The sequence below is a fragment of the Marmota flaviventris genome, chromosome 8 (assembly GCF_047511675.1).
Source record: "Marmota flaviventris isolate mMarFla1 chromosome 8, mMarFla1.hap1, whole genome shotgun sequence".
In the NCBI taxonomy this organism is placed as follows: Eukaryota; Metazoa; Chordata; class Mammalia; order Rodentia; family Sciuridae; genus Marmota; species Marmota flaviventris.
This window is the reverse complement of record NC_092505.1, coordinates 53,182,983-53,195,940: the sequence shown is the minus strand read 5'-3', so window position 1 is coordinate 53,195,940 and position 12,958 is coordinate 53,182,983. Positions and strand designations below refer to the sequence as shown.

General features: G+C 44.1%; 1 pseudogene; it reads right to left on the bottom strand.

Moving 5' to 3' along the window:
- Window positions 1–4,377: 4,377 nt before the first annotated feature.
- Window positions 4,378–10,708, bottom strand: LOC114093218 (protein tyrosine phosphatase type IVA 1 pseudogene; annotated as a pseudogene).
- Window positions 10,709–12,958: the final 2,250 nt, after the last annotated feature.

Below are 12,958 nucleotides of genomic sequence, written 5' to 3'. Positions count from 1 at the left end.
AGGCAGCAAAGTCTGCTTAGATGGAGATTTCTCTTCCAAGTCTCCTAAAGTGAGAGTCCTTAGTTTCTTAGGGGCCCCTAACATTGCTTACCTCCATACAGTTCATGCCTTTATAGAACTCCATAAAGTCACTTAAGATAGCTAAACTAAGATGAGGCAGAAAGTCAAACATTTGTTAAATCTGATTTATCAAGTCTTGATAAAAGGACTTGAACACTAGAGTGTCAGGCCCTGTGTGTGTCCCCGGTACCCGGTACCCTGTGAGGTGCCTGTCACTTCCCCCTCTCATGTGTGAGAAAACGGAGGTAGGAACGGAGGAACACATACTCCCTCCATCACAGACTCACCGGCAGGTTGAGTGATCAAGTGAAACTGGAGAAAGCTAACTTCCCTGATGGCATTTGTCCTGAGTCACAAGCCAAGTCACAAAGCTGTAATTCCAGCCCAGATTGACCTAGGCCCAAAGCAAAAGAAGAGAATGAATCTGGGCTGGGTGCTTAGCTCTATCTTGCTTCCCAGTGGCAGACACAGAGGGGTCTTTATAAGGGGACTTGCTGTCCAGCTGCAAGGAAAATGGCTAGATGACAGTCTCCAATTGCTAGTTCCTTCTGGCTGCCCCTCAGCTCTTAAAGTGAGATCATGCCCTTTGAAGAATGGGTGACCCTTTGTCAATGACTAAGGAAAGCGCCATCATTTCCACCCCAGGGATTCTCAAATGAGCAGTCTGCATGGGGCAGGGGCTTTGTGACCTTGTTAGTTCTGCCTTGTCCCCCCTGCCCAATCCTGCCTCTTCCCTTTTCTTTTCATGGGTGTTGCTCCCTAGTGGACCTTTTGTCCTAATCCTATCTAATCCTAATCCTCAGCTTCCAGCAGGACACAGTCTGAGACCCTAACTTAAAAGGGGACGATCATTTTATATATAGAAACTGACTCTCCATGGGGCGGATGGAGACCGAGGTCAGCCCCACCCCAAAGCCTGTCCTCTCCCTCTGCTCCACACCGTCTGCTCAGCAAGGAGGGGTGTGGACCGGTGGGCCTGTCACCCCGCTATGCAGAGTCCCTGTCCAGGAGAGGGATGGGGTCAGCTTGCAAAGACAAGACCCTTGTGCTATAAAAGATGAAGGCAAAGGGATAGACGTCAACCTAGGACTGGATGGAGACAATGAATGGGAAGTCCCGGCCTGTGGCCTTGGTCCCTAGCTGTGGTGAAGGCAGCTCCCCCCCTTCCCCGCCTCTGGTATTCGGGCTACTGAATGACCGCCATCATTCTTGCAGGATTGGGTTTCATGGCCCCTTTCTCTAAAAGTGCCAAGCATTTTCATGATAATTAGCTCATTTCCCTTCTCCTTTTACCTCTGAGGCAGAGGGGGCATAATCCCTACCCAACCAAGTCATCTGGGGTTCGTATCCCCATGGAACAGGGGCCATCCTGGTGCACAGGAGGGCGTGGAGGACTAGTGTTGGCTTGAAGCCCAGGAATCTTAATTTGTTCCACTCATGCAACATTAAGCAAAAAAAAACAAAAAACCTAAGGCCAGGAAGTTAACCACAGTGGGAAGTAGGAAGCCAGCATTCAAGCCCCTGGATTTACATCTGGGCTTCCCCTTTTGAAACCTGAGATAATAAAAGAATCCTACCTTCATTTTAGAACTGGAAGAGATCTTGACAACCACGAGGTCCAAATCATTCTACCAAGGAGGAGGTGTGAGCCCAGAAAGAAGGGAGTATCCCAGCTCACCCAGCCTGAAACCCAGATTTCCTCCTTCTCTGGCCTACTCTTCTTCCCAGATTTTTATTGAGTTGTCTTTTTACAATATATATATATATATATATATATATATATATATATATATATATATATATAGCAGATGGAAAAAAAATAGCTTAAAACCAGTGCCTCTCACACATGGTAGGCAAGCACTCTACCACTGAGCCACAACCCCAGCCCTATTGAGTTGTCTTTGCATTCTCCAAGTATCCCAGTTACAACCACTTTTCTCAGTCTAAACCTCTGCCAGTCACAGGAACAATCAGTAAATGTGGCCAGGATGGGACATGATGAGGGACTGTCCTCTCAGGGTGGATCCAGGAGATCTCCATGCAGGCTTCTGGCAGAAAATCCAACCCGGGCCTGAAATTGACTTTTAAAACAAAATGTACTGAGTTTTTTTTCCCCCCATTATAAAAGTAATACATGCTCATTATAGAGATATGGAAAATACAGAAAAGATAAACATCATCAATGTTTCCCACCCAAGAACAACCTCAATATTTTGATAGAGTTCAGGCCTTTTTCCCATGAATAACTCATAGACACAGTTTTTGTTGCTGTTGTTGTTTGTTTGTTGATTTGTTTGTTGAGATGGAGTGTCACTATGATACCCAGACTGGCTTTGAGCTTGTGATCCTCCTGCCTCCCAAGCAGCTAGGAGTACAGGTGTGCACTACCACGCCCCACTCATAGAATTAATTTATCATAGACATATATGATATTAATATATCATATCATTGATATAATTTGCATTCCTTCTTTACCACCTATCTTTAAATCTAGACATTTCTTTTATTATTGCGAACATTTCACTTAGGTATTTTTAAAGACAGCCTAATATTCTTTCAAGTGTCACCATTTCCATTGAGGGCCACCATAACTTAACCAAGTTGGACACTTATGTTGTTTGCAGTTGTCTCTAATATAAATAACAAGAGCTCTGTACACAAAGCTCTTTCTGTTTTTCAGTTCATTTCCTTAAGCTAGAATCAGGTCTAGTGTGTTTTGCTCCACAGATCTGAGCTGCTTCCTTCTCTACAACAGGCAGTCAATGGACATGAATTAGCTCAGTCCAGGATATAAAGCATTTTCTTGGACACTTGGGGTCTACTAAATCTTTTAATGCTGGCAGTCTGATGGTAGAGGCAAATCCAAGAACAGAATGAGGTAATTACTCAGGTGACATGATCATGATGGCTGGACCAAGGACAGTGGGTGGTTTGGGAGACTAGGAGTGACACCAGGACTCCTTCCTGGGTGAGCGCTCACTTGATCCAGGATCACCTGCCAGGCCTCATTTGAATACCTGAGCTTTGATTCTTGGCCCGGGAGAATATTCTCGAGAAGGTGATCCAGAAGGAATATGAAAAAGAAAGGGTATAGGAGGAAGGGAGAATTAGCCAAAGGGTGAAAGCAGAAGGAAATGGAAGTGGCCCTGCAGCAAACCCAGCTGGGGAGTGGGGCTCCCTCCTCCTCCTCCTGCTCCCTGGGGAGAGGAACTCCCTGAAACTGGAGGGGAAGGCCAAGGGGAGGAAAGGGGAATGGGGCCAGGGAATCCCAGTGAGCCCCGCTTCCCTGCTGTCCAGAGGGAGCCGCAGAACTCAGATGAAGGGCCACTCTGGCAACCCAGCATCCGAGTGACTGGGTGAAGCTGTGTTGTTTGCTCATTTCAGGAGTCCCTGGGTCCCAGGCACCTGCTGTCCCAGGCGCTGCTGAGATGTGTAAGGGGAGGACCCTGCCCTCACAGGGTCACAATCTCATGGGATCTTCATGGAAGGAAGGGCACTGATGAGAGGCCCTCTGGGTCTGTGGCCCTGAGCTGGTGTTAAGCCATGAAGAAGGCTCAGAGAGGCCAATTCAAGGTCTCTCCTAATCTCCCAGGGCTTCCAGAACAAACTTGATAACCTCAAACAACAGAGATCTCTTCTCTCACAGTTCTGGAAGCTGGAAGTCCAAAATCAGGCGTCAGCAGGACCATGTTCCCACCAGAGGCTCCCGGGGAGGCTCCTTCCTTGCCTCTCTCCTGGCTCTGGCACTGGCCACCAGTCCTGGGAGTCTCTGAACATGCAGCTCTATCATTCCAGTCTCTGTATCCTCTGGTCATATGGCCATCCTCTAAGGACACCAGTTGTTGGAAGAGGGCCACCAGTACGACCTCAGCTTAACTTAACTAATAATATCTGCAACCACTCTGTTTCCAACTAAGCTCACATGCCGAGATTCTGGGTGAAATGATTTTTGGAGGGTGCTTACTCAACCCAGTACAATGTCTCTGAAGAAAGGTTGGGAAAGGGTCAGCATATGGATCCTTACGATAGTTGATCCCTGCTGAATGACAGCCTGCATGAGAGAAGGCCAGCAGGTAAGCCACTTTATCCTGGGCTGGTCCTGGAAATCTCCCAAACACCTGCCCATGTCACCAACCAGTTACAAGCCAGGCTGGGTAACCCGGAGAAACAGCTAGTTAAACTTCCCTGAAACTGGGTGGACCACAGATTCCAGAGCACCCCCACACACACACAGCCGAGCCTCATCTAGTCCATGCTGAGAGCACCGCTGCTGCCCAGGAGGGCCAAAGAGAAGTGGCAGGAGCAGAAAAGCAGGCCTCAGGTGGTGCTGGCCACACCTGCCAGTGGTGATTTCAGCCCTGGTTTGTCAAGGGTGGACTTGCTGCCGTTGAGTGACATATCAAACTTCCTAGTTCCCTTCAGGACCCAGAGAAGAGAGTAGGGTGAGAAAGGGCAGAAAGACAAAACAGTTTATTTAAAAATCAATGAACCGCACCCTGTCCCCAAGCATTCCACAGCCAGGTGTGTCAGTCAATTCCCCAAAACTCCGAGTGACCCGGTTGGCTCTCCAGGTGGGGAGAAAATAGACCTAGAGGTTTTCTCTTTAATTTCACAATGCCAGACTCTCCCTTGGCAGGAAAATGTGACCCCTTCACGTTGCCCACTTCCTTGAAATTGCTTCCTCAGATGCACTTGGAATGCTCTCTCTCCCCAACCCCTGGTTCCCACTCACACAGCTTGGAACTGGAGGGGACAAAAGGATCGCCAGGGTCCAGGGATGGCTCTAAGCCAAGAAGGTACCAGGTACAGAATAAGCCACCCAGGACTAGGGGAGCCACCAGCTTAGTTTCCTTCTAGGAAAGGAAGGTGTGAAAGGGACTGCTGTTGAGGTCCTGCAGGCAGAGTGGGTGCTGGGGAAAGAGCGAAGGCTCTGGAGTCCTTGCACTTCCTCACTGGCCCTTAGTCTACACATCTGCACAGTGGGCACAGGGGTAATGATGAGCTGAGGATGCGGTGGAATTTCTACAAGTATTTGGGGGCCCTCTCCATTCACCCCAGAGGAAGGAAGGCATGGAAAGAGACAAGACAAGAATTTGTGTAAGGAGAGCCTGTGGCTGTTCTGGGTGGAGGGGCCAGCTCATGGACATGGGGGCGCTTCAGTGCCTGACTTTTGATACAGTCTAGCTCTGGAGGGGAGATGGTGGAGGGGAGTGGGCTGGCTCAGGAGGCTGCTGCTCCCTCCAGGGTTCTCAGAACCTGGGGGTTGGTCAGCCTGGCTGGGTCAAAAGAATTAGTATCTCTCAAACTCCAGTAAGCTCACTAGAGACGAAGATTATGCGAATTGGTAAATTCTTTTGAGGACTGTGGGTGAGAGTTTGGGGGACAGGGGTTAGAGATTCAGAAGTGATCAAAATGAATCAATCTACTAAAAATCAAAATATACAAAGGATGAAGGGTGTCTGGAAGGACACTTCTGAGAGTATTTTTTTTTTTTTTTTAATGTTGCTACTAGACCTCCTCTCAGAGCAGTTAAAGCTGTAGGTCCTGGACACAACCTAACTGTGACTATGTAGTGAGGGTTCAAATCTAGGCCCCAATATCTGTATTGTAATAATTAATACATAATAACCTAATAATCGATATATTATGATCTGTTGTATAATAATATCTCTGTATACTGTATAACTAACTATACCATACAATACAGTTATTATCTTAGTTTGATTTAAATGTGAAATTGTCTTAAGAAATGCTTTCACAGGTTTCATGAGCTGTTATGGCCTGGATTGTCTTGAATTTCTGATCCCCCTTTAACCTGTCTGGGTAGCTAAACCCCAAGCCCAAGACTACCCTGAAACAATTAGGCCATCTACCCCCAGTTGCTTGACTCACACAGGGCCTGAAGGCAGCTGCCCAGAGAAGTCAGAAGCTGACTTTCAGACTGCAAGGACCTGGCCTGCCCCCAGCCCTCTGCCATCAGAATAAAGATGACTGACTGTTCTTCGCCTCCTGTTCTTTGGTCAGAACCTCTCCTTCCTTCACACCAACCTCAATAGGAACAAGAGGCAACATTAAAATTCACTGATGGTTGATTCAGTGGCGGATGCATTTGAGTCTGTATAAATGATTAATGCATTTAAAGAAGGATGATGATTTCTCTTACCTTTTTCAGGACCTTAAGTCTGACCTTCATTAGATAAATACAGAGGATGCACAAGGCAAGGAGAAAACGGGAAGTCAGGAGCACAGTGCTGAGCAAGTTTATAAGTCCCTTTCTGACACATGGCTCAGGGCTTGAACTCAACCTCAGAAGGGGCAGAGTTTGAGGGACATGGAAAGAGTCCTGACTGAGGAGTCCAGCTGCTGCAGACCCAACCCAGGTTAAGAGGCTGGAAGGCACGTTAGTAAGAACAAGTGGGGAGAAGTAATTTCTCCCAAAAGCATCTTAGTTCCCTGTTACCTGGCGCCCAGCAACTCTCCAAGGTAGCCTTTCAGACACATACCTCCAAAGGGTCCTGCCTGGTGACCTGGCCCTCTTTCTCCTACCCATCCATTCTGCCCCCTGGAGCCCTGCAAAGTTCTGACCCTTCTCTCTGGTCCTTCCACAACTAGTTAACAAGAGGATGGATCCACAAAAGACATTACAATGTAGACTTTCCAAAGGAAAAGATGGGAATGGAAATGACTGAAGAAATGCTCTACAACACTCTTGGTGACCTACTGATCCACTTGAGGACATCTTTGACAGCTTCAGTGATGAAGAAGAAAGCCAGGATGTTGTGAATCAAGTTCTTGAGAAATCAGAATTGACATTTCTGGAAAGATGGGAATAACGTGGGTTGCTCTAAGTTTATCATCTGCTTCTATTTCAAAGGCTACAATCTCCAATGAGGAGACTGACCGGCAACTCGCCTTAGGAATAATGGATTTTGCTCACTTATAATTATTTCGTATAAAGCAAACAGTCCAGATTGCTCTTATGAATCACATTTATTTTGAAAAAATGAAAACCAGGAGTAAACAGTTGTTTCCATTTTTAGGTATTTTTAGTCTTTTACCAAAGAATAATAATGATGAAAAGATGGGGATAGTTTGAATTTTAATTAGAACTATTCAGGAGTGATGATATGTAAAAAGTTGATTTCTGCTTGGCATAGAGATATTATATCTATCACTTAGTTTATGTTGTAAATCTGTTTATACCAAATACAAAATTCTTGTCAAATACCATGAGGTACAAACTTAAAGAGATTTGTTAAAACGTTGAAATATTTTTATACAGAATATTAATTCTGTATCTGTTGATTGTCCTTTGTAAATGACTATGTGTTATGACCAGAGGTGGCTCAGCTGCCAAAAAAATTCTTTTTTGCATTGAATTATTTATTTAGATATTTAAGCTGTTTTTGTAAGTTTGTGAACACTGACAAATTATTTCTCTCACAGAACTATAACCACACAATCTCAGACAGTATAAATATATGGCTGGACTAATATTAATACACATTACCACCAGACATGATGGCACAGACCTGTAATCCCAGTGACTTGGAGCCTGAGGCAGGAGGATCACAAGTTCAAGGCAAGCTTTATCGATTTAGCAAGACCCTGTCTCAAAATAAAATAAAAAGGGCTCAATGGTAGAGCCCACCTGGGTTCAATCTCCAGTATGACAAGCACACACATACACATACACGCACACATGTATCACCATTTTATCAGATACATATTAAGACAAATTATCAAGTATCCCAATATTAGCCAGGCACAATGGTGCATGACTATAATACCAGTGGCTCAGGAGGTTGAAGCAGGAGGATCGTGAGTTCAAAGCCAGCCTCAGCAAAAGTGAGGCACTAAGCAACTCAGTGAAACCTTGTCTCTAAATAAAATCCAAAATAAGACTGGGGATGTGGCTCAAGTGTTCAAGTGCCCCTGAGTTCAATCCCCAGTACCAAAAAAAAAAAAAAAAGTATCCAAATATTGTTGTACAGTTCAAAGGCATATAAAATATTAGATGTCTGCTTAATTAGCAGAAACTCACTTTTTTTTTCTTTTTGTAAGATGTTGAGAAAAGAGGGGGGGGGGAATCATACTTCAAACAAAAAACAAATTGGTAAACAACTTCTGATAAGTATGGAAAAACTTCCAAGAATTTCAGAAATTTTACGATTAAGGATTGTTTCAGCTACGTTAAAAAGCATCTCTACTTTTTTGCGGAGGAGTGGTGTTACTGGGGATTGAACTCAGGGGCACTTAAACACTGAGCCACATCCTCAGTCCTATTGTGTATTTTATTTAGAGACAGATACTCACTTAGCACCTCACTTTTGCTGAGGCTGGCTTTGAATTCTCTATCCTCCTGCCTCAGCCTCCAGAGCCACTGGGATTACAGGTGTGAGCCATGGCACAGTGCAAAAGAAAAAATAATTAATAAGTTATTTAATAATTATCATCAAATAGTTATTAAATAATTATTAAATTAAAGAACATATTCTACATGTTCTGTATGAGATAAAAGAAACATTTTACTAAGAACATTTAAATAGCCCCCTCCCATTTTTTTTCCAGGCCTTCCCCATTAAATTGTAGCTCAGAGCGCAAATGTTAAATTGACTGCAAGTTCTGTTTTTTTGTCTGGAGACTTTAAATACACATGCTTCTGGCTGGGCATGGTGGTACATGTCTGTAATCCTAGCAGTTCAGGAGGCCGAGGCAGGAGGATTGCAAGTTCAAGGCCAGCCTCAGCAATTTAACCAGGCCCTAAGCAACTTAGCAAGACCCTGTCTCAAAACAGGGTCTTGGGGATGTGGCCCAGTGGTTAAGTGCCTCTGTGTTCAATCCCTGGTACCAAAACAAATAAAAAACAAAGAAATGTGCTTCTGTAAAACTTGGATTTTTCAAAATGGAGCTTTTCTAAAACAATACAAAATAAGACTTATATAAAGTTGTTGAATAGTCATCATAAGACCTGCAAAAAAATTAAAAATCAAAATCAAAAGACTAATGGCTAAGCAAACCTGATGTATATTGGTATGAACATAAGAAATACCAACATAAAGTGAGCAAGCAAATGACCATATAGGCCCTACAATGTTTGAAATGACTGAAGGAATAGATCATATAAGGTCTAGAGCATTCTTAGTTTCTGGAATTTTTGTTTTGTATGATATTAAAAATATGCAACTATTGTGCTGGGTATTTGGGTACATAATTTTTCTAAATTTCTTATTTATGGATAAATTCTAGTATGGAAATAGATTTTAAAACATAATTCTGCATGATTTCAGAAAAAAAGTCAATTGGTAAAAATGACAAGCCCATTTTAATGGTTGAACAGCAAGAATCTTTCACTATGTGTCCAAATAGGTTGATAATAACCCAAACATAGAGGTTGAAATTCAAGCTTGTCACCTGGTAAAACTGCTTTCCAATGCTCCTGGGGAAGCTTCATCAGACTTACTCACCACACCAACATGTGACTAATGTGTACAACAATTAAGTCTTGTCTTAAGTTCTGCTTCCAAGGCAATAGATTCAGGCACCCCAGTTTCGTTGAATATAATGAAGTGGCACCCCCTTTCTCCACAGAAAAGCCCTCTTCACTATGGCTGATTTTAGGACTGTCAGCAAAACAGTCTCTGCAAAAGAGTCCAATGTAGATAAACTTCCTATTTTCGTGTCACACTGTTTTACTTGGCCACTGGCCAGGAAGATACCAGCACTCCAGGTGCTGAACACCCCCTTACTAGTTTTTCACAAACATATCCAGTATAATACTTTGTAGAAATGGGCTTCACAGAGATGTCTACCTTTTTAAGATAAGTTACAATTGGGCTCCATGGTAACAGCTGGCAGGGGGAGGAAAGAAAGGGGAGAAGATGCTCTCCCCTTCTCAGGTGTTGTCCTTGAAGGGTTAACTTGCCCAGAACAGTGAAAGAAAAAGTTGCTTTTATGTGAACTTCTGCAGACTGGGAACTTCTGAGCCCCTCCCCTTACATGCTGGGTATAAAATTCTAAAACTACCTGAACTCGGGGTTCAGGGGATTGATTGATTACAGCAAAAGCTGTGCCCTCTGAACCTGGCTGCAGCCAAATAAAACTGTTTCCTGCTATCTTCGGTGCCTTGCCTCGTTTGTCCCTACAATAATAACAGTTGTTTCTATGACTTTTAATGTCTTTGAAATGCAGCCACATTTTAGGATGATACTCCACCAAATACAAAAATTGCTTGCTGTTAGAAGCTCCACACAGCTTTTGCCTCAAGAATTGTACTGCATCTTGGTATTTCATTCCACCTTCAGTTAATGCTAAAGCAACAAGCACGGGGTGCTCCCAAGGCCTGCAACACAGTTGTCAGCCATACAACAACCAGGTTCTTCACAAAACTTAAATTCATAAGACTGGTTGGACAGCAATACACCATCATCAAAAGGTCAAATGAAAACATGTATGGCTTCTTTCTCCACAAGAGTAGGGTCATAAGTTGCTTCACCGATTCTTATTATTGCAGTAACTCCACACTTTTTAAGTTCCTCTGTGAGTATGTTTTAGGTTGCATTGTGTGTTATGAGAAATCTCCCCACTTTTACGGGGGCTTCTTGTACATGATTTCCACAGGCGCAGCAGGTTAGTTCATTTGAGCCATGTTAATTTAATTAAGAACCCTCAATAGAGTTATGAAAGAATGTTTAAAATGGAATACAACAATGATGCTAAGTAACTGACATCTGCTTCAATCAACTCCATCTGGCACTCTCAGTGCTTGGAGATTGAAGTTGGGAGTGATGGGAAACGGAAGGAGCCTGCTCACAAGAAGCAGCCAATCTTCAGTCCAGTGATACTAAGGCAGTAGAAAGGATGTGCCCTGAGAGAGCCCTTGTAAAAATGCTCTGTGCTTTTAACCCAACTCCTCTGTGTCCAGGCTGACCACTCTTATGGGGGCTTCTTAGTGGAGTAGGAGTGGATTTCTATAGTTCACTTGTTTGTGTCAGGGTTGGGCTGTGCCTGGCAATAATCTCCACTGGCCTCATAAATATGAGATCAAAGAACACCACAGAATGGAGGAATCTGTTTACTCATTGACTACTATGGCCCTATCATGCAGCTGTTCCCAAGGCAGTGGCAATACGGCATGGCAGGGGTGACGCAGGTGTTCATGGGGGCACCAGACTTACGATGCAGCAGTCAGCCCACTGTCAAAGGAGCCAGTACCCACACTGAGGTATTTTTAAATAATCAAAAGAAGAGTGCTGTTTAAACATTTGTCTTAAAAACAGTCCTAAGGGGACTGGGGTTGTAGCTCAGTGGCAGAGCACTTGCCTAGCACGTGGGAGGCCCTGGGTTTGATCTTCAGCATCATATAAAGATAAATAAAGTAAAGATATATAAAAAAAACTGTCCTAAGCTTTTCTTTTTTTCTTCTATTCCCCTTGGGAGAACTTTCTAGTTGTTAAGTTTATTACCTTTCAAAATGTACACCTGCCTTAAATAGTGCAAACATATTATACACATCTTTATATTAGTTTAGAAAAAAATTTCATTTTAAACTAAAATTGAGGCCTCTTACAAGGATTATCCAGGTTCTTTGTAAACCTTATAAAGAGTGAATTGCATATATAATTATCAAAAAAGACACTGAATTAATAATATTTTATAGTAAATAAAACAATATACTTTGGCCTTTCTTTCAAGAACTGGAAATATTTTCTCCATATGAGTTATAGCTTAATCTCTAATTTTCAATAATATTAATGTATACATTGAACCCTCTAAATTGAAGCCATTATTCTTAATTAAGTACTAGTACTATGACAATACTTAGCCTAAATTAAAAAAATAAAATCTTAAGTTTGGGGAGTGGTAAGTAAACTACAACTTTGTCAGAGAAAAAAGAAATAAATAAAGGGGGCAATGGAACCAGGGCACTATGACAGTACGGGTAGCTGAATGCCCAAAATTCCCTCAAATGTGGATGAAATCCTTTGAGTACCTGGCTGGAATCCAGTTCTGAAGGGCAGCCTCAGAAACAAGGAAAACTGAAGAGGAGCCCAAGGGGGTATTGGGAATATCCAGCATTTGCTTTGTAGGAAACAAAGTCTCCCACCGTACTGTGTTGGGAAGGGGCTCAAGGGAGGGCTTTGTGCAGAGAGGGCCTGGGTTTGGAGGTGTCTCTGTTTTCTCCCTGGGATGGGGAGGCCTTTGAGCTCATGTACAGGTGTGAGACAGTGGGTGGTTAGATAGCCAGTGGGTGGGCACCCGTCTGTGAAAGTGGTCACCTGTGGGTGGGGGGGGGGGGTTCTGCAGCAATGCTGGAGTCTCTAGCTTCCCTCTGGATTCCAGAGGTTTCAGAGCCTTCCTCAGGAAGCTCTAGCCAGGTCCCCCTGGAGGCTTACACCTGCTTCTAGAGAGAAGGCCCTCCCCCACGTTGCCCCAGGGATTCCTCCCAGGCCTTCCTTCTCCTTTCAGGGAGGAGGAAGTTTGCTGGCCTCTTCTGGTCCCCACTCTCCCTGGCTGGTCTTCACAGTGCCTCGGGGTTTGACTGAAGCTCACTCAGTGGGAGTTGCTGAAGCTCTTTCTTCCCCCAGGCAGATCTTAGCTTCCTTACTGCTCTGCCTCCCAGGGTTCTTCCTGAGACAGACCTGCAGGTGCCCAGGGCCCAGTCTTTTCCTCTCACAGCTCCTCCGGGACCTGCTTCACAATCCACTTACAGGGTTGAAGAGAGCCTCATGGATGTCAGGGACTGTGAAGGGCCTGAGATTTTACTTGACTTGCAAGCCAAGGAAGTAGCCTGCCGTAGTTTCATGGGTGCTGGCAGGAGACATGAGACCCTGGGTCAGAAAAAGGACTTCATTGCTCAAGGCACATCAGGGAGCATAAATTTCATGATCACTTTGGT